Source organism: Neovison vison, chromosome 6, assembly GCF_020171115.1.
Source record: "Neovison vison isolate M4711 chromosome 6, ASM_NN_V1, whole genome shotgun sequence".
Taxonomy (NCBI): Eukaryota; Metazoa; Chordata; class Mammalia; order Carnivora; family Mustelidae; genus Neogale; species Neogale vison.
This window is the reverse complement of record NC_058096.1, coordinates 175,644,003-175,664,025: the sequence shown is the minus strand read 5'-3', so window position 1 is coordinate 175,664,025 and position 20,023 is coordinate 175,644,003. Positions and strand designations below refer to the sequence as shown.

Sequence of the window (20,023 nt, the reverse complement as noted above, 5' to 3'; positions counted from 1 at the left end):
GACTAAATAGGAATAACAGGAGGTCAGAGTTGGAATGGACCTAGAAATATGATTTCCAAAGTCCTTATTTCATGTTGGTGAACACTAAAGAGCATACAGAGAGAAAAATTAATGAGTCTTTCTGGATTTGGAACATGTGATCATAGGTTCTCTTTGGTTATTTGAAAATCTATTAGCAATGTTACCTACCACCTTTCCTGGTTGAGCACAAATACCAACTTTCTTTTTCAATAAAGGCTTCTGTGATCTTTCCCAACTCTCACAAAGTGTTTTGAATATGGTGGAACTTTCAGTGATTTTATTACATTATATTATATACTATGTATTTGTCAACCAGAACAAAACCACATCATCCTATTTGGCTTTATAATTTTAAGCTGCCGAATGTCCAGCACTTTATGTATGAAGCATTGGAATGTTGTACTTGTATGCTCATAACTACCTTTGATGTAAGCATTTCCATTTCCATTTTACAAGTGGAAAGTGACTCCCAGAAAGCTTCAAGGTCACACAGGAAACAGAGGTGTCAGCACTCAAACCTGAGTTCTTCTACTGCCAATATTGTCTTACTTTGTCAAAATCTATACTTGTTTATACAGTAATAGTGAAATCACTGGGCATTAATATTTCATATATATTATTATATACATAGGAACATGTGTTACATACATAAAGGTAATTATATACAATTGACTTTTAGTATTTACATATAGAAAAATAATTTGTTAATATAAATACCTTGTATTAATTTGCTTCACCTTTACATGTACTCTACAGTTTTAAACAGGATATATCAGAGTCTTATCATTCTTTTTGGACATCTAGCATCTCTTCTTCCTTCCTAGACTTGATTAGAGAGGCCCTCCCGGTTATCAGACCCCCCCCTTACCCCCTTATACTATTGCAGCTATAATGTCCCAACATAAGCTTTCCCAGCTTACTTTTCAGCCAGTGGGTGGCAGACTGAGTTTAGGTGTCATTTCTAGTCTTAAGGTCACTGGCCTGAATTGCCAACATTCTGGAAGTCTTAAAAGACCCCTAAAATTCTCCTAATAATTCATGTTCCACCTAACTTAACCAGAAAGCTTCCTGTGGTATGGGCTTCAGAACTCTAAGGGCATAGTATAGTAGAAATTTTGGAAAGATTCTGATGTCTGAAAGTGACTTTTCTTTCTCAATCTCAGCTTTTTAATTTTTATGGAAATTGGGATAATAATAATTAGCTCACAAGGTAATAGCGAGAATTAAGTGGTATGATAATTGTCAAGATTGAAGCACTATATCTGGTAACAGAAATAGATTTGCATACAGTCCCTATAATTCTTGAAAAAAATCAAAATAGGAGATTCTTCACAAATTTTCAGGGAAAATAAAAATTGAACACTGGATCAAGAAGATGTGGTATATATACACAATGGAATACTATGCAGCCATCAAAAGAAACGAAATCTTGCCATTTGCGACAACATGGATGGAACTAGAGCGTATCATGCTTAGCGAAATAAGTCAAGCGGAGAAAGACAACTATCATATGATCTCCCTGATATGAGGGAGTGGTGATGCAACATGTGGGCTTAAGTGGGTAGGAGAAGAATCCATGAAACAAGATGGGATAGGGAGGGAGACAAACCATAAGTGACTCTTAATCTCATGAAACAAACTGTGGGTTGCTGGGGGGAGGGGGGTTGGGAGAAGGGGGGTAGGGTTATGGACATTGGGGAGGGTATGTGCTTTTGGGTAAATTGGAAGGGGAGATGAACCATGAGAGACTATGGACTCTGAAAAACAGTCTGAGGGGTTTGAAGTGGCGGGGGGGGTGGGAGGTTGGGGTACCAGGTGGTGGGTATTATAGAGGGCACAGCTTGCATGGAGCACTGGGTGTGGTGAAAAAATAATGAATACTGTTTTTCTGAAAATAAATAAATTGGAAAAAAAAATGGGCAAAATAAATAAATAAATAAATAATAAAAAAGAAATTACCAGCAAAAAAAAAAAAAAAAAATTGAACACTGACTTTATTTTGTAAGCGATGGGTTACAGATCTCTTTCTTTCTAACAAAATCTGCTTTTGGTAAGTGATCTTCCTTGGAAGATAATGTCCCACCCCTAAAGTAATTTTCTTTCTCCCAAAGATCATTTCTTAGTTAACAGAATCTAGGGTAGAAATCAGCTTTAAGGAACATGTATTGGATAGAATTTCTGTTACTAGAAATTTATATGTTAATTCAATCAATCCCTAAATCTGGTACAAACTTACTGAAAATACTCATTTATGAGATTCAAAAAGGTAAAAATCTACCAGCTGAAGTTTTAAAATCTGGCACACAAGACTGTTGGAAGCCATATCTTTTAATTTCAAGTCCAAAACACTTTCTACCTTTCCTTACAATAACAAAACATTCCTTTTCCTCCCACCTCTTTCCCAATGTGAGAGGTATCTTGATATCAAGATATCAAACTTGTTGAATTCCTGAGACATTAAAAAAAAGAAATGGGTGTTATTTCACTTATCTTCAAAATGCAGTGTACGTTTATCAGTTTGTTGTTGTTCTATTTACTAGTGCGGTAAACTCAACCTAAGTTAATGGGGAAGGGTGAATTCATTTTAATTTTAAGTGACCCTTGGGTAGAAATGTTTTTGATAACTGGAGTTTTCCTCCTTTACTATGACTTTTTACATTTTCTTGACGCTTTATTAGGCCCATATAAATACCAGTTTACTCCTAAGAGCTAAGCAGATTAGCTTAAATTTCAACTCATCCAATATATAGCTATGTAAGGCTGGGAAAATCATTTAAACTTATAGTGGTGTCCTCACCATAAAATGGGGATAATGTCAGAACAGACTTCACAGGGCTGTTGTAAGAATTAAATCCTAGAAACATTTCTATATGCACTATATTTCTATATAGTGCAAAATGTCTACAAAGGACCCAGTGCTCAGATCATATAAACGTGTGTTTCTAAAAAGAAAATATTAACTGTTTTCCACAAATATGTAAATATTTGTATTAAATATATTATAAAATATTAAGTATATAATTTATATGTATATTAAATATATTGACATATTTGGCAAAATGAACCATATTTATTATTTATAAACATAGCTTATAAAAAGCTGTGTGTATTTAAAGATAAGATTTATATAAATATATATCTTATAAAAGGTAAGATATATGAATAAAAGTAAGATATAGATAGGTAAACAGAAAGATATATATGGTACCCACGACATCTTTCTAGATCCACAATAAATTCGCTTTTCTGAGTCACAAAGTTTGACTTTGTGGCAGGGCTTTCTATCTGAGTACAGTCTCTATCTATCACTATCAGATATAATTGGCTCTTGCTTAACAAGCAGATTACTTGGCCCCAACCACACCTACCAAATTGGAATTCCTGAGGATAAGTCCTGGAAATTTGCATTTCTCATAAGAACCTGGTGATTGTGATATGCACTTAAGTTCAACATCTCAAGATCTTTTCCTTGTCCTTGCCCTGCCATTTGCCTTAAGCAAGTCGTATAACCCTTCCATGTCTTAGGATTTGATGGGGAAAAAACTTTGATCTTTCAACCACAGCCTGTGGTTGAATCTGCCAATTTCTCATTGTATGCCTTTGAAAAGAGCGCACATATGATAAAAAGTCTCCTTTTTATCATATGTAAAATGGAAATATTAATGCCTGTTCAGCTTAACATGCAGGTGTTATGAAGATAAAATTAGATAATAGAAGTGAGGAAAATTTGCAAACTCTAAGAGCTATAAAGATGAAAATGTTTTTCTTTTCTGTAAAATAGAAGATAAAAATTTCACAGGTGTGATGTGAGGGCAAAGGAGATTATTTTTAAAGTATTTTGAATTTTTTCAAAGTTACATGTTTGTAAAAGAATATAACTTGGATGATCACTATAATCGTTTTAGGTTGTATTATTTTAAATTGGACAATGGAAATAGTTTATAAAGTGACTCATAATTCTCTAATGAAGAACATTATAAATATCCTTATGTTTCCCTTATAATTATGTTCATAATTATTAACTACATAATAGTAAAAATAAATGGTAGTGGATTTTTTTTTGTATAATTGCCTATTACTGGGCTGTAGTTTTATGCACTGAAATAAAGGACAAGCTATACATTATTGTAATTAATAATAGCCTATGCTGATTGAATGATAAATCCCATTTGCACATTATTCTACCCCCATTACTGCCTGAGCTTGGCATAGGACTGGAGGATTATGGGTTCATTTATTAGAGTGAGATGCAACCCAGGAACTAATTTTAATGATCTATTGAAGTAAAAAGGATTTCCCTTCTACTGTTCAGGTGAGTAAGCCAGATTAGGTACATATTCCTCTAAATCTATGGTTTATACCAGGAACTGGACTCTGGATTCAAAAAAATGCACTGGAAAGCACAGAAAATAGGAGTTGATATCCTTGCTACCTGAATATCATCACCTGGACTTCTAATTTCTTACCTTTTTTTTCTCAATAATTTTTATGTGAAAACATATTAAAATGATATTTTATATATATTAGGTTATTAAAATTCATTTTAGTGGTTTCTTTTTATTTATTTTTTATTGAAGTATAGTTAACAACACAATATTATATTGGTTTCAGATGTACAACATCATGATTTGACAATTTTACACATAATGAAATGTTTACTACGTTAATATAGTCACAATTTGTCACCATACAATATTAATCTGTATTCCCTGTGCTGTACTTTTCATCTCAATGAAATTTTCATTTTGTAACTGGAAGTTTGTTTTGTTTTTTTTTTAATATTTTTTATTTATTTATTTGACAGAGAGAGATCACAAATAGGCAGAGAGGCAGGCAGAGAGAGAGAGGAGGAAGCAGGCTCCCTGCTGAGCAGGGAGCCCGATGCGGGACTCGATCCCAGGACCCTGAGATCATGACCTGAGCCGAAGGCAGCGGCTTAACCCACTGAGCCACCCAGGCACCCCAAGTTTGTACCTCTTAATCCCCTTCACCTGTTTCACCCATTACTCACCCCTTCCCCTCTTGCAACCACCAGTTTGTCTCTGTATCTGTGGGTCTATTTGGGGGTTTTGTTTGTTTATTTTTTAGATTCTATATGTTATTTGTCTTTCTCTATCTGACTGATTTCACTTAGCATGATACCTTTTGCTGATGCTAATGATGAAGGATCCCATGACTACAAGTGAATTCAGAGTAAGGAAATCTCATGTCATCTCTCAGAATGCATCTGAGATACTACTTGTGGTTGGGAAACTAAATGGCATTAGGACATGAAGGTTAATAGCATAACACTTGTCACTTTTTTCATGCTTAAATTTTTTTTTCTTTCTCTGAATTCTCTTTCCCTTTCCATCCTATTCTTTTTTCTTTCCATTTCCTTTTTATATTCCACTTCCTCCTTTCCATTCTTTTTTTTTTTTAAAGATTTTATTTATTTATTTGACAGAGAGAAATCACAAGTAGGCAGAGAGGCAGGCAGAGAGAGAGAGAGGGAAGCAGGCTCCCTGCCGAGCAGAGAGCCCGATGCGGGACTCGATCCCAGGACTCTGAGATCATGACCTGAGCCGAAGGTTCCCACTGAGCCACCCAGGCGCCCCTCCTCCTTTCCATTCTTTATGGTTTCTTTCATTAGGAATTAGGAGACAAATTCTTAAATGCATTTTTAATACAAGCATGCATTCCCTTGGCTGAAAAGACATAATGACTTTATTTTACTAAATGACTAGTAGCAAATCCTTTTCAGAGGGAAGAATTTTTAGGAGGTAAAGAGGCATTACAATGTGCTTAGAACTAAGACAACTTCAAAAGAAACACAAACATATTCTTCTAGGTGCCTTTCTTGCAAGAAGAGAATCTTTTTGAAGTTTATCTCTAAGTGACTATGAGGTCTCTCTACCTTAAGAACACTTGCATTTATATTCTTTGATCCAAATTCTCATTATCTTTGCATCACCCCAGGCAGAGGTTCAAATGATATTGTCCATGTTAATTCATCTGATAAAATAATTAGATTGGCTGCCCATTTCTGGTTAATAGTGAAATTTTCCAGTTTCTAATGGAAAACCACCACAGAAACTTGGCTACTCCTTTCAACAAATGAAAGGGAATTTCTTCAATGTTTAACTCATCCCGGGATAACAGAACTAGTAATCAAATATCATAATTCTGCTTGATGCAGCCACCAAACATAGCTCTATTTTTAGTGTCATATAGCCATGAGACCTGGATCTCCCATCCTGATCTCAGCCAAGAAGATAATTGCTTATCCTCAAGGCTAGGCATGCAATGCATTGATTTCCTGTTGGAACCTGTACTCAAAGAGAACATTATCAGTTCCACCTTCTGCTTCTAATGTAGTGGGTTTTGTTTCTTTGTTTTGTTTATTTTGTTGTAATTTTTTATATAAATAATTCCTCACTCCTTATAATATTTGGAATAACAAGAATCCGTGATATAATTTATTTGGAACCTTCTTTAGAGATACCTATAGATTGTGGGGCAGGTAAAAACAACACATGCAAAGTACTGGCATGCTTGCTGGGGCTCACACACTATTTGCTCTGTTCTTATTTAATTTATTACTAATTGCAATTTTCAAGAACATACTCTTCATTGCATATCTGAAGTGAAATTAGCTTGTCTGAACTCACTCTAAGAGTTTGAAAGAGCTTGTTTTCTGTTGGACAAAAGCTTAAGAATGCTTGAAGGAAAAGGAGGGGAGAGAAAATGTCTCCAAATGCTAAATGTCTCCATTTGTAGAAGTTTGAGCTACCTCACTCTTCCTTCTAGTGTGCTGTACTCTGACCTAACAAAATAAAAAATAAGTAATTTAGTGAAATAGTACTAAAGTCCCATGGTTATTAACTATATATATAATTAATGAATCCAGAAGTCTTTCAATAATTATATTTTATAATTATATTTTATATAAATTATATTTTATATAATTATATAAATTATATTTTATATAAATTATATTTTATATAATTATATAAATTATATTTTATATAAATTATATTTTATATAATAATTATATTTTATAATTATTTATAATTAGAATTAAAATAACTTTTATTAATTATAAGATTTATAGTCTCTGCAGTTATTGAGTGCTATTTTATTTTTCTCAGAAACAGCTTGAAACCTCTCATTTATTTTATAAAATGCCAAATTTTGTGGAAGAGTATGAAATCATCATGATTCGCCCTCCCACCAGAATTTTATGTGTTTCTTAGAAATGAATTCCACTTAAAACTTCATGATTAACACAATTACTTCTGAGTGTTCTTGGAAATAATTTAATAATCTCTGCTTAAGAAAAGTGAGATTTTGAGAAATTAAGAAAGTAAAAAATTATTAAATGTATAAAATGGATTTGTTAGTTTACCCCAAAAGGGGTGAGAGGATGAACCATGGACTCAGTGTTTCTTACAGAGGAGGAAAAGAATTATGGAAAACAGTCCTTCTTATAATTACAGGTGCACAGTTGTTAGAACCCATGACCTGTGGCTATTACAGACCACAATTAGAAGAATGAGAAGCAGATCTGGGAGGTAGACCAGGTGTGTGACCCAAAGTAAATTTGTTGAATGGTATGTGCCCAAACTCTTGCAACTCTGAACCTTTTTTTTTTTTTTAAAGATTTTGTTTATTTATTTAACAGAGAGTGAGAGATCACAAGTAGGCAGAGCAGCAGGCAGAGAGAGAAGGGGAAGCAGTCTCCCTGCTGAGCAGAGAGTCTGATGCGGAGCTCCATCCCAGGACTCTGAGATCATGACCAAGCCAAAGAAAGAGGCTTAACCCACTGAGTCACCCAGGCGCCCCAGCACCTCAAAACATTCTTACTCCTATTGATTAAACTATTATTGGCTGGAAAAATATATGCTTTACAGTGCTTGTACTATTGGCATCTTGGCATTACTAGGAATTGATGGTAGGGACAGAGCAAAGTCTGAGAGAGCAAGTGTTTTATGATGGTAAAGATTCTAATAGTTTAGAATGTAGCTGCCATCACAGAATTCTTAAATCATCACAAACAAAGAACTCATTACTTTGTGCCCTGTTCGACATTTGATATTTTAAAAAATGGACAGAACTTACACTTTGCAGTGACAGCAAGGCCTTCTCATGTCTATCATATCCTGTCTACTGACCAACACTCCAGCTGTGTCTGATGTCACTTTCCACCTTGCTTACTATGTTGCAGATACACTGTTTTATTTTTTCAGCTTTTTTTTTAAATTTTATTTTTTATAAACATATATTTTTATCCCCAGGGGTACAGGTCTGTGAATCGCCAGGTTTACACACTTCACAGCATTCACCAAAGCACATACCCTCCCCAATGTCCATAACCCCACCCTCCTTCTCCCAACCCCCTTCCCCCCAGCAACCCTCAGTGCAGATACACTGTTTTTATGTTAGATTTTCTTTTTTTTTTTTTTTTAAAGATTTTATTTATTTATCTGACAGAGAGAGATCACAAGCAGGCAGAGAGGCAGGCAGAGAGAGAGAGAGGAGGAAGCAGGCTCCCCGCTGAGCAGAGAGCCCGATGCGGGACTCAATCCCAGGACCCCGAGATCATGACCCGAGCTGAAGGCAGCGGCTTAACCCACTGAGCCACCCAGGCGCCCTATGTTAGATTTTCTATGATCCAGTCTCCTTCCAACTCCTGGCCTCCCATTTGCCCTCAGAGAGAAGTGTTTTCCTTTCCTTCCTTTCTTCTTCTCTTTCTTCTTCTTTCTTTCTTTTCTTTCTCTCTTCCTCTCTTTCTTTCTCTCTCTACCTTTCCTTCCTTCCTTCCTTCCTTCCCTTCCCTCCCTCCCTCCCCTCCCTCTTTCTTTCTTTCTTTCTTTCTTTCTTTCTTTCTTTCTTTCTTTCTTTCTTTCTCTTTTGAAATTAGTCTCTTCTCACTTTCAAGCCCTGCCTGACATGCCACTTATTTAGATATGCCCTCCTGCCCACCTCATCTAAATTAGGTTTCCGCATTTCACCTTCAGATATATCTGCCTCAATATCCCATTTTCATCAAAGATGTTTTATTTTTTTAATGTCCTTTTTAAAAAGATTTTTATCTATTTGACAGAGAGAGAGAGAGAGAGAGAGAGCGTGCGCACAGCAGGGGGAGTATCAGGCAGAGGGAGAGGGAGAAGCAGGCTCCCAGCTGAGCAGGGAGCCAGATGTGGGGCTCGATCCCAGGACCCTGGGATCATGACCTGAGCTGAAGGAAGACACCCAACTGACTGAGTCACCCAGGTGCCCCTCATCAAAGATGTTTTAAAATGAGAAATTATTTTTATTATTGTATACTTCTTGTTGTCCCTTTCCTCTATTTGAATATAAATTCAATGAAAAACAAAATGGTTTCCATTTCATTCAAGGATGAATTGCCAGTGCATAATAGAAATAGAAGGTATAACTTCTGGTGGGAAAAAGAAAGTTATGATTAGGTTTAACAGCTTTAATGAGAAGCAAGCCAATACAACAATGTTATATTTTTGCACTATTCTGTGACCTTTTGGGAGACCATGACTACCCAAGAAATGTAGTATTAGTGATAAAGTAAACCTTTATTTTCCACATTAGATCAGGAAATAAAATGTGTTCAGGAAGAAAATCAAACTTTGACGAGAGAATATTCTATCTACTGTTGTCTATAATATTGATGAGAATGTAAAAGAATGAAAGAACAACTCCTTTTAGCAAAATTAACTTTGTTAAAAGAACTTTACCTCCTTTGGATTTTTCTGTAATTAATCTGGCATTTTCACTTTTGCTGACAGGGTATAACTGAGTTAGAGTTGCATATCTTCTAAGAAAGAGTCAAGCACTGTTAAAACAAAAACTGTGAGGAGAAAGTGATCATAAGTAAGATGTTCTTCTAAAAGGAGAGGTTATCTGTACAGTTTCTGACTTTGTTTCAAAATTCACAGCTGCATTTTTCTGATGGTATTGTATGGGAAATTTGTTTTGGAAAACAGTGGGCAATTTTAGGGGAAAAAAAGAAAGCAAAGCTGGAAACTTGAGCATTGAAGTTCTACTATTATGACTCTAGAATAAAATTTGCCATTTTTGCTTTCAGATAGTCAAGAAAATACAATTTTGGAGAAAAAAAAGTCAAATTGGTTGTTTTATACCATGATGATAGAGCTATTGTCTTGCTAAACACTTGGCTCTTTAAAATGTACTTTAGTGTTCTTGTGAAAACAGACTGATTCATTAACAACATGTTATACATTTCATCAAAAACAGAACTTTTCAGTAAAATACCTCCACATAATATGGTGTTATTCTTATTAAATTTATTGTTCTGATTCATCAGCCATGAGTTTTAAAAAATGAGAAAACAAGGCCACAATTAATCTCATGCATAAAATAATTCTCCATAGCTCTAGGGTTTCCATATGTTTTTAAGCTACTCATATTTACATATATCAGAATAATTAACTCTGTACGTGAATTCTTATGACTGTCTAAAAACATTTTGAGGGTGTATACTAGGGTTTCTATTTTCTAAAACTGCCCATGAATCATTTTAATAAGTAAAACAAAGATGAGAGCTATACACTTTAATTCACATCAATTTTCATTAACATCAATGGAATAAATCTTGCTTTCTCTCCAAAGAGATCAACATCATTTCTTCTCAGGCCCTTTCATTTTAAAATTCTTAGCCGGTGCCTGGGTGGCTCAGTGGTTTAAGCCTCTGGCTTCGGCTCAGGTCATGATCTCAGGGTCCTGGGATCAAGCCCCACATCAGGCTCTCTGCTCCGTGGGGAGCCTGCTTTGCCCCACTCCGCCCTGCCGGCCTTTCTGTCTGCTTGTGATCTCTGTCAAATAAATAAATAAAATCTTTAAAAAAAATTCTTAGATTTGTGTGCATATATGTTTGAGTGTGTATATATGTGTATGTTTAAAAATACATATGTTCCCATTCAAATGTGGAAACAATGAACAATATGGTTTCCTTATTTTTCCATAAGTGAACTTCAGAAAAACTTAAACTTCGTGAGGGAAAGTAATATATTATGAGATGAATATTCAGTCAAGCCATAGTTCACACTTACTGTCACGTTTGTTGATCCCATATCAAATGATGTTCCAGGATTCCTCTTCCTACTATAAATCTCCTCTAGGTACAGAGAGATACCTATGTCCATGGATTTGGAGAAGAGGTCTCTGGTATGCATGCTCTTCTCTTCATTACTTCAGGTAAATTCCAGATGATTCATTAACTCATCTCAACTAGACTCTGAGCCATGGTTTCACAACTTGCTCTACCTACTGCTGAAATACCTTGAGGTTGGTATAACTTATGGTCTGTTCAGATCATGGTGGTTCCCTTTTCCCCATAATGTGGCTCTCTTTTGGTTCTCACTGATTCTTCAAATCTTTTGAGTCTCAGAAATACCTGCCATCCAGGCCCTGGCTTAGACTATTCATGTCAAAGCAACCATCCCAAGGCTACCTATTCCCTCATCAGGGTGGTCCTAGCCTCATGGCAAGCTTGGCTCCCAATTCTGAGCTCTTCCACAGAGGAATATCAGAACTTCTAGATCCCTCTCCCATTGTGTGTAGATCCTACACTATCTCATGTTTATTCTCTTAGGCATACCAAGCCACTCTCTCTCTTTAGCTACAACTAACCACTACCAAAGGCGGGGATGGGGGGGACCAACTTCAGAGTGTTTAATAACAGGGTGTTTAATAAAAATAAAGATGCATTTCCACATGATTTAAAAGCGGGCATCCAAAGCAAAAGAATTTTCTAGGTACCTCTCTTGTAAAAAGAGTTTTCAAAAGATTATCTATAAGTGACTATGAGGTTGCTAAGTAAAATGCACCAGATATATCTCCAATCTTGGCTTCTACCTTGTTCGTACAAGATCTTTAGGAATTTTGAGATTCTGCTGTTGTTAACATAGTCAAGGTGTGAAGATAAGTTTTCCCCATGAGGAAAAACAAGTCTATGTTGAAGTCTTGAAACTATGCAGTGACTGTGTTATTCTGGGCTTAGTCCTGTTTTTACCTGAGGTGATAAGTTTGATGGCCAAGCCTTCATTGTAGTAATTTAAAAATGTTTAATATTTTTATTTTTTAAAAGATTTTACTTATTTATTTGACAGACAAAGATCACAAGTAGGCAGAGAGGCAGGCAGAGAGAGAGGAGGGAACAGGCTCCCTGCTGAGCAGAGAGCCTGATGCAGGGCTTGATCCCAGGCCCCCCGGATCATGATCTGAGCCGAAAGCAGAGGCTATAACCCACTGAGCCACGCAGGTGCCCCAAAAATGTTTAATATTTTTAATGCACTGCTTCAACTGTCTTTCATTTTCCAATATTTTAAAGTAGGGTTACATTTTATTGTGTGTGTGTGTGTTTTGTTTTTTTGCTTTTTTAATGTGAGTTTGCTGATTGAAGGTCTGTGTTCTTTATCTTTTATAAACTGTATCCATAGTGCATTGTCTTTAATTTCCAGGTTGTCTTTTTAAAGTGAAATAAGAACTCAAACATATTTGCAAAAATCTCCTTCCCAATCTTTTCCATTTGCATTTTTCTGTACATGAGTCAGGGCTTTTTTTTTTTTTTTTTTTAACAATTGTTAAATTGTTAATTTGTTCTTTTCTAAAGAACTGTTCTCTTCCATGCTCATATTCCATTAGTTGTAAAAATAATGAAAGAAGTAACAAAAAGTACACCTGGAGAAAAAAAGATTTGGGAAAAAATACAAATTGTTCTTAGTAAGCATGCAAGCTTATCTGGTGGTAGCAGAAATGAGAGACTATTAGACCATAATTTAGTAGCCTTGAGCAGGGCTTGGGTGATGAACATAAATTATGGGCTTTGCAAGGGAAATTGGGATTCTTAGTTAATCCAATGGGTTAGTTAAGTAGAGGCCAGTTAAAAGGACTCCTGCCCTATTTACACATTTTTTTATATGGTAGTATCAATCATGCATATATTATATGTTTCCTTTTTTCTCTTCACTTAGTTGAATTCAACCGCCTACTTGTGGACACGTACCAGTTATATATGGGGAATATCAGGATGAGTGGGGACTGGACCCTGAATGCAAAAAGGATCATGCAAAGGGGATCACAAACAGTCATTCATATTTTCCACCAAGTGCAAAAACTAATAATAAATGGTTTTACCTATTAGAAATAGGCCCCCATGCGAATAATTTTTATGTTAGCTTTTCTTCCAGTATTTTATGTAATGTTTTACTGTATAATTTAGAGAAAGTGTTAAAGACATAAGAGCAACTGAAAGTGTGTGCCCTCATCACTAATTGCTAGTCTACATTAGTTACAACTCTTTTAAAAGTTTTTCACTCAAGTGTGAGGAGGGTTAAATTTAAATCTTTCTCAATCTCCTGAGATTTCTGAATCATCTCTCTATCTCTGAAAAAAATTGAACAGGATAGCGTCTAGTGCTTTAGCAGATGGCTTTTTACTTATAAATGTCTATAGGTCATTGGCCTCACTCAAAACTCCACTCCATGACTGGGCACCATTGTTTGGCCTTCCAGTACTTCTGAGCAGTATTTGGCCAATGTTTTGTTTTGTTTTGTTTTGTTTTGATTTTCCTTTTTTCCTTCACCTTTTTGAAGTTTGTAGCAAACACAAAATGGAATAATTATTTGATGGTTAACATAGTGCAATTTTTTTTAAGTCTTTGCAATTAGATTCAGTTTTGTTACATTTCAAAATTAGGAAAGTATTTTATCATTACTTTTTTTTTTTTTGAAGATTTTTATTTTCTTTAGAGAAAGAGAGAATGTGAGTGGGTGGTGGAAGATGGATGGAAAGAATCTCAAGCAGAGTCCTTCCTGAGTGTAGGGCTTGACTCAGGGCTCAATCTCAGGATCCCAAGATCCTGAACTGAGCCTAAGGCAAACCCTAAACTGACTGAGCCACCCAGATGCCCCAAGAGAATATAAGACTTTAAAGGAAATGTAATTCAACTTTGTTAGCCTCATCTTTCTGCTTATACCTAGCATTTTTTATTCATCTTAATAAAATTGCAAATTCAGTGCCTGACATATACTTGGCACTTAGAAAAGTTTGTTAAATGAATGTAACTGAAGTAACATAATTTCTTATGTAAGATTTCTCTTGCTTTAAGTGGCTTTTTTAATAAGATGTTTTCCATTTTTAAAGAAAGATAATAGAGAATTTTAGAAACAAAAAAGTAATGCTAATAAGAACCATAGCAATTATCAGTCCATCTTTTCCAATTTTCAGATGAAACTGACAGCCAAAGAAATTAAGTGATTTAATGAATGGCAAGTTAAACTGACTTCACATTTTTAAGATGTATTATTGAACAATGTGGTTTATTTAGTTCACAATTTTGATTCCACCAAGTTGTATGAAGTATGTGTAATGATGAAAGCACTGTAATTGAAGTGCTGTGCTTTAAAATAAATAAATAAATAAATAAATAAATAAATAAATAAAGGAATGAAACACAACATTCCTACCCACAAGGAGTTCACAAAATCTGGACTATTATTTGGGAACTACTGAGATTTTATTTTCCAACTCAGAACTGGAATCTGGGCTAGAGATATGGATTTGAAAATTACTGACAACCAGTTGTTATAACTAAATGCATGTGGTAAATGAGATCACACAAGAAAATAAAATAAAACAAAAGAAACAGAGTTGCTCCTGCGTCCTGGTGCTGCATCCTCTCGGAGCCCGTGCGGTCCTTTAGCCAAGATGCCTGAGGAAACCCAGACCCAAGACCAGCCGATGGAGGAGGAGGAGATGGAGACGTTCGCCATCCAGGCGGAGATCCCGCAGTTGATGTCGCTGATCATCAACACCTTCTACTCGAACAAGGAGATCTTCTTGCGGGAGCTGATCTCCAACTCGTCCGACGCTCTGGACAAAATCCGATACGAGAGCCTGACCGACCCCAGCAAGCTCGACTCGGGGAAGGAGCTGCACATTAACCTCATCCCGAACAAGCAGGACCGGACCCTCACCATCGTGGATACCGGGATCGGCATGACCAAGGCCGACCTGATCAACAACCTGGGCACCATCGCCAAGTCGGGGACCAAAGCGTTCATAGAAGCTCTGCAGGCGGGCGCAGATATTTCTATGATTGGCCAGTTCGGGGTCGGGTTCTATCCGGCCTACTTGGTGGCCGAGAAGGTGACGGTGATCACCAAGCACAACGACGATGAACAGTACGCCTGGGAGTCCTCCGCAGGGGGCTCGTTCACGGTCCGCACCGACACAGGCGAACCTATGGGTCGGGGAACGAAGGTTATCCTGCACCTGAAAGAAGACCAGACGGAGTACCTGGAGGAGAGGAGGATAAAGGAGATCGTGAAGAAGCACTCCCAGTTCATCTGCTACCCCATCACTCTGTTCGTGGAGAAGGAACGTGATAAAGAGGTGAGCGATATGAAGCTGAAGAAAAGGAAGAGAAAGAGGAGGAAAAAGAAAAGGAGGAGAAAGAGTCTGATGACAAACCCGAGATAGAAGATGTTGGTTCTGATGAGGAGGAGGAGGAGAAGAAAAATGGGGACAAGAAGAAGAAAAAGAAGATCAAGGAGAAGTACATTGATCAGGAAGAATTGAACAAGACAAAGCCTATTTGGACCCGAAACCCCGACGATATTACCAACGAAGAGTATGGAGAATTCTACAAGAGTTTGACCAATGACTGGGAAGACCACCTGGCAGTGAAGCATTTTTCAGTGGAAGGACAGTTGGAGTTCCGAGCTCTTCTCTTTGTGCCAAGACATGCTCCCTTTGACCTATTCGAGAACAGAAAGAAAAAGAACAACATTAAGTTGTATGTTCGCAGAGTTTTCATCATGGATAACTGTGAGGAGCTCATCCCAGAGTATCTGAATTTCATCAGAGGTGTGGTGGACTCTGAGGATCTTCCTCTAAATATTTCCTGTGAGATGCTGCAGCAAAGCAAAATTTTAAAGGTTATCAGAAAGAACTTGGTCAAAAAGTGCTTAGAACTCTTCACCGAACTGGCCGAAGACAAAGAGAACTACAAAAAGTTTTACGAACAGTTCTCCAAAAACATCAAGCTTGGCATCCACGAGGACTCCCAGAATCGGAAGAAGCTCTCGGAACTGTTGCGCTATTACACGTCCGCCTCCGGTGACGAGATGGTGTCTCTCAAGGACTATTGCACCAGAATGAAGGAGAACCAGAAGCACATCTATTACATCACAGGTGAGACCAAGGACCAGGTAGCGAACTCGGCCTTCATGGAGCGTCTTTGGAAGCACGGCCTGGAAGTGATCTACATGATCGAGCCCATTGACGAGTACTGCGTCCAGCAGCTGAAGGAGTTTGAGGGGAAGACGTTGGTGTCTGTGACCAAAGAGGGCTTGGAACTTCCAGAAGACGAAGAAGAGAAAAAGAAACAGGAAGAGAAAAAGACAAAGTTTGAAAACCTGTGCAAGATCATGAAGGACATCTTAGAGAAAAAAGTAGAAAAGGTGGTCGTGTCAAACCGACTGGTGACCTCCCGGTGCTGCACCGTGACAAGCACGTACGGCTGGACGGCAAACATGGAGAGGATCATGAAGGCCCAGGCCTTGAGAGATAACTCCACCATGGGCTGCATGGCCGCGAAGAAGCACCTGGAGATCAACCCCGACCACTCCATCATCGAGACCTTACGGCAGAAGGCCGAGGCCGACAAGAACGACAAGTCTGTGAAAGACCTGGTCATCCTGCTCTACGAGACGGCGCTCCTGTCCTCCGGCTTCAGTCTGGAAGATCCGCAGACGCATGCCAACAGGATCTACAGGATGATCAAGCTCGGTCTCGGTATTGATGAAGACGACCCCACCGCTGACGACAGCAGTGCGGCCGTGAGTGAGGAGATGCCCCCCCCCGGAATGTGACGACGACACGTCGCGCATGGAGGAGGTTGACTAGGTGCAGCGAGAATGACTTGTACATGTATTCGATACTTTATCTTCATTCCCTCTGATAATATATTTTCAAGGATGTTTTTCTTTATTTTTGTTAACATTTTAAGGATCTGTATGGCATGATAATAACTACTTAAGGGGAAGATAAGATTTCTTTCTGTTAGAGTGTGATACTGTGACGTGTAGGAGCTAAAGCCTAGCTAGTTTTTCTTCCCTAGTGCCATGCCGGCTCGTTGTAACCGGACAAGGTGACCTTTGTTGTGAGGTGTGCGTAACCTAACGTTAACTGTGGTCTAAAGTGTTTAGCTACCAAGCGGATTCCTTAGTAAGACCAAATTTGTCTGTCACTGAAGTGTTCCGAGTTATACTTTGATGTTTTAAAGAGAAATGTTGGTTAAAACAGCTCTCACCCTCTAGGATCTACTTTTTAAATCTTCTGTACCCTGTAGTTACCAGATGCATGTACCAGGCCTCTAGAAACTAGTAGTTCAACCAACTGGAAGGGAGTAACCGTGTATAGGGCTTGTTTTCCAAAGAGGAGCGTTGTTTAGAGTAGCGACATTCTCAGCCTACTTAGGCGTGTTGCAAAGCTGTTGGAGGAGTAACTCCACAAGTTCCGTGAGTGGAAATGTAGTGCTCAAGTCACATTCTACAATAAAAGGTTGTAACAAAAAAAAAAAAAAAAAGAAAAGAAATAGTTGAACTAAGGGTGGAGTCCAAGTGGTGACTTGTTTATAAGATGAAAGAGTCAAGGGGAAAAAAAAAAAACACTTAAGAGGAGGAAAATCAGAAGATAATAATAGTTCTTTGAAAATGAAGGGACTCAGAAAATTAAGGAGTGAGTGATGGGTTCTGTTATATACCTTGCAGAAAAGCCAATCATGATGGAGACTTAAAAGACAACATTGAAATAAAAAATTCAGAATCCTCAAGGATTCTTGCAAAAGTGCTTTTGCTACTAAGTGGGTAGTATGTTAAGGGCCACAATCCAGATTGCAAAGAATTTTGAAAGGAAGAGATGGACAGGAACATAAAAGTCAGAGATTAACATTTTCCAGAATTTGTTCTGCTAGTTGCCTCATAGGTTTTAATAGCCATTGCTTGAAAAATATAAGAAGTTTGGGGCAGAGTTCAATTGTGAAATATCTTTGGGAAACAATTTAAAAAGTAAATTTTGCTGTAGAACTTCTCAGAAAATGTATTTGGCAATGGGAATGGATCCACAAAAGGGTATATTTGGTCATCTATTTTCTTAAATAAAGAAGAAAATATTAACACTTTTTGAGATTAATATTCTACATTAGTCACCTGGGAAATTTTGTTTTGTAATAAAAAGAAGAAACCAAAATGTTTAACATTAATCGAGAGAGGAGGGAAAGAAAGAGCAGGATTTAGAAAAGAACTTTTCCCCGGTTTTATTGAGATATAATTATGTAACAGTTAAGGTATACAGTGTTGATTTGATACATTTATATATTGCAAAATGATGACTACCATAGGGTTGGCTAACACTTCCCTCATTTCACATAATTACCATTTCTTTTTTGTGATGAGAACATTCAAATATATTAAACAGTTTTATTAACTATAATCACCATACTGTACATTAGATCCCCAGAACTTTTACATCTTAAAACTGGAAGTTTGTACTCTGGTTATAATTTCCCCTTTCCCCCCAACCCTCCTGCCTCTGGTAACCACCATTCTAGTTTCTCTTTCTACGAGTTGTTTGTTTGTTTGTTTGTTAGAGTCCATATATAAATGAGATAATACAATATTTTTCTTTCTGTGTCTGACTTAGTGCACTTAGCATTATGCTCTTAAAGTCTATCCATATTGTCACAAATTGCAGGATGTCCTTCTTTCTCATGACTGAATAATATTTTTGTATGTATCCATCCTACATCTTCTTTATCTGTTCATCTATTGAAGGACACTTGTGCTGTTCTCATGTCTTGGCTACTGTGAATAATGCTACATTGAACATGAGATTGTTGACATCTCTTCAAGATCCTGTTTTCATTTCCTTTGCATATATACCCAGAAGTAGGATGGTTGGATCATGTGGTAGTTCTATTTTTAACTTTTTGAGGAAACTTCATACATTTTCAATAGCAGCTGCACCAGTTTATCTTCCTGTCAACAGTGCACAAGTATTCCCTTTTCTCCACATCCTCTCCAACACTTGTAAACCCTTGGCTTTTGATATAACCATTCTCATGTGCAAGGTGATGTCTTGTGTTTTGATTTGCATTTCCCTGATGATTTGTGATGATGAGTGCATTTTCATGTGCCGATTGGCCATCTGTAGGTGTTCTTCAGAAAAATATAGGAAGATTGACATCATATAAAGCACTTTTACTGACCACAAGAGTATAGAAATAAAAATCAATTATAAAGAGAAAACTGAAAATCCACAGATATTTGGAGATTAAACAACATGCTACAGAACAACCAGTGGAGCAAAGAAGATATAAAAGGGAAACAAAAATCTTCAGACATATGAAGTTACAACATATCAAAACCTATGGAATACAGCAAAATGCAACATATTAAAACTTGTAGTACACAGTTCTAAGAAAGACGTTTATACAGTGGTAAACACCTACAATGAGCAAAAGGAAAGATCTCACATAAGTAACCTGACTTTACACCTCAAGGCACTAGTAAAAGAAGAACAAACTATTGTCAAAGTTAAAAGAAGAAAAGAAATAATAAAGATTGGAGCAGAAAGAAATGAAGAAGAGTCTAAAGAGACGGTAGAAATGATCCATGAAACCAATCGCTTGTATTGTGAAAAGAAAACAAAATACATAAACCCTTAGCTAGACTTACGAAGAAAGAGAGAGGATTCAAACAAACTTATAAATGAAAGAGGAGACGTGACAACTGATACCATACAAATACAAAGAACATGAAAAGCTACTGAGAATAATTATACATCAATGAATTGGGATGGACTAGAAAAGATGGATAAACTCTTAGTAAGTGCCTTTGCTTGCTTTATATCCCTACTCATTTTCTGGCCCTCCCAAACCTTATTTGCAAATTTTAGTTTAAACACTGTTAGAAGAATCCTT

General features: G+C 37.0%; 1 pseudogene; it reads left to right on the top strand.

Moving 5' to 3' along the window:
- Positions 1–14,697: 14,697 nt before the first annotated feature.
- LOC122909247 lies at positions 14,698–17,031 on the top strand (annotated as a pseudogene).
- Positions 17,032–20,023: the final 2,992 nt, after the last annotated feature.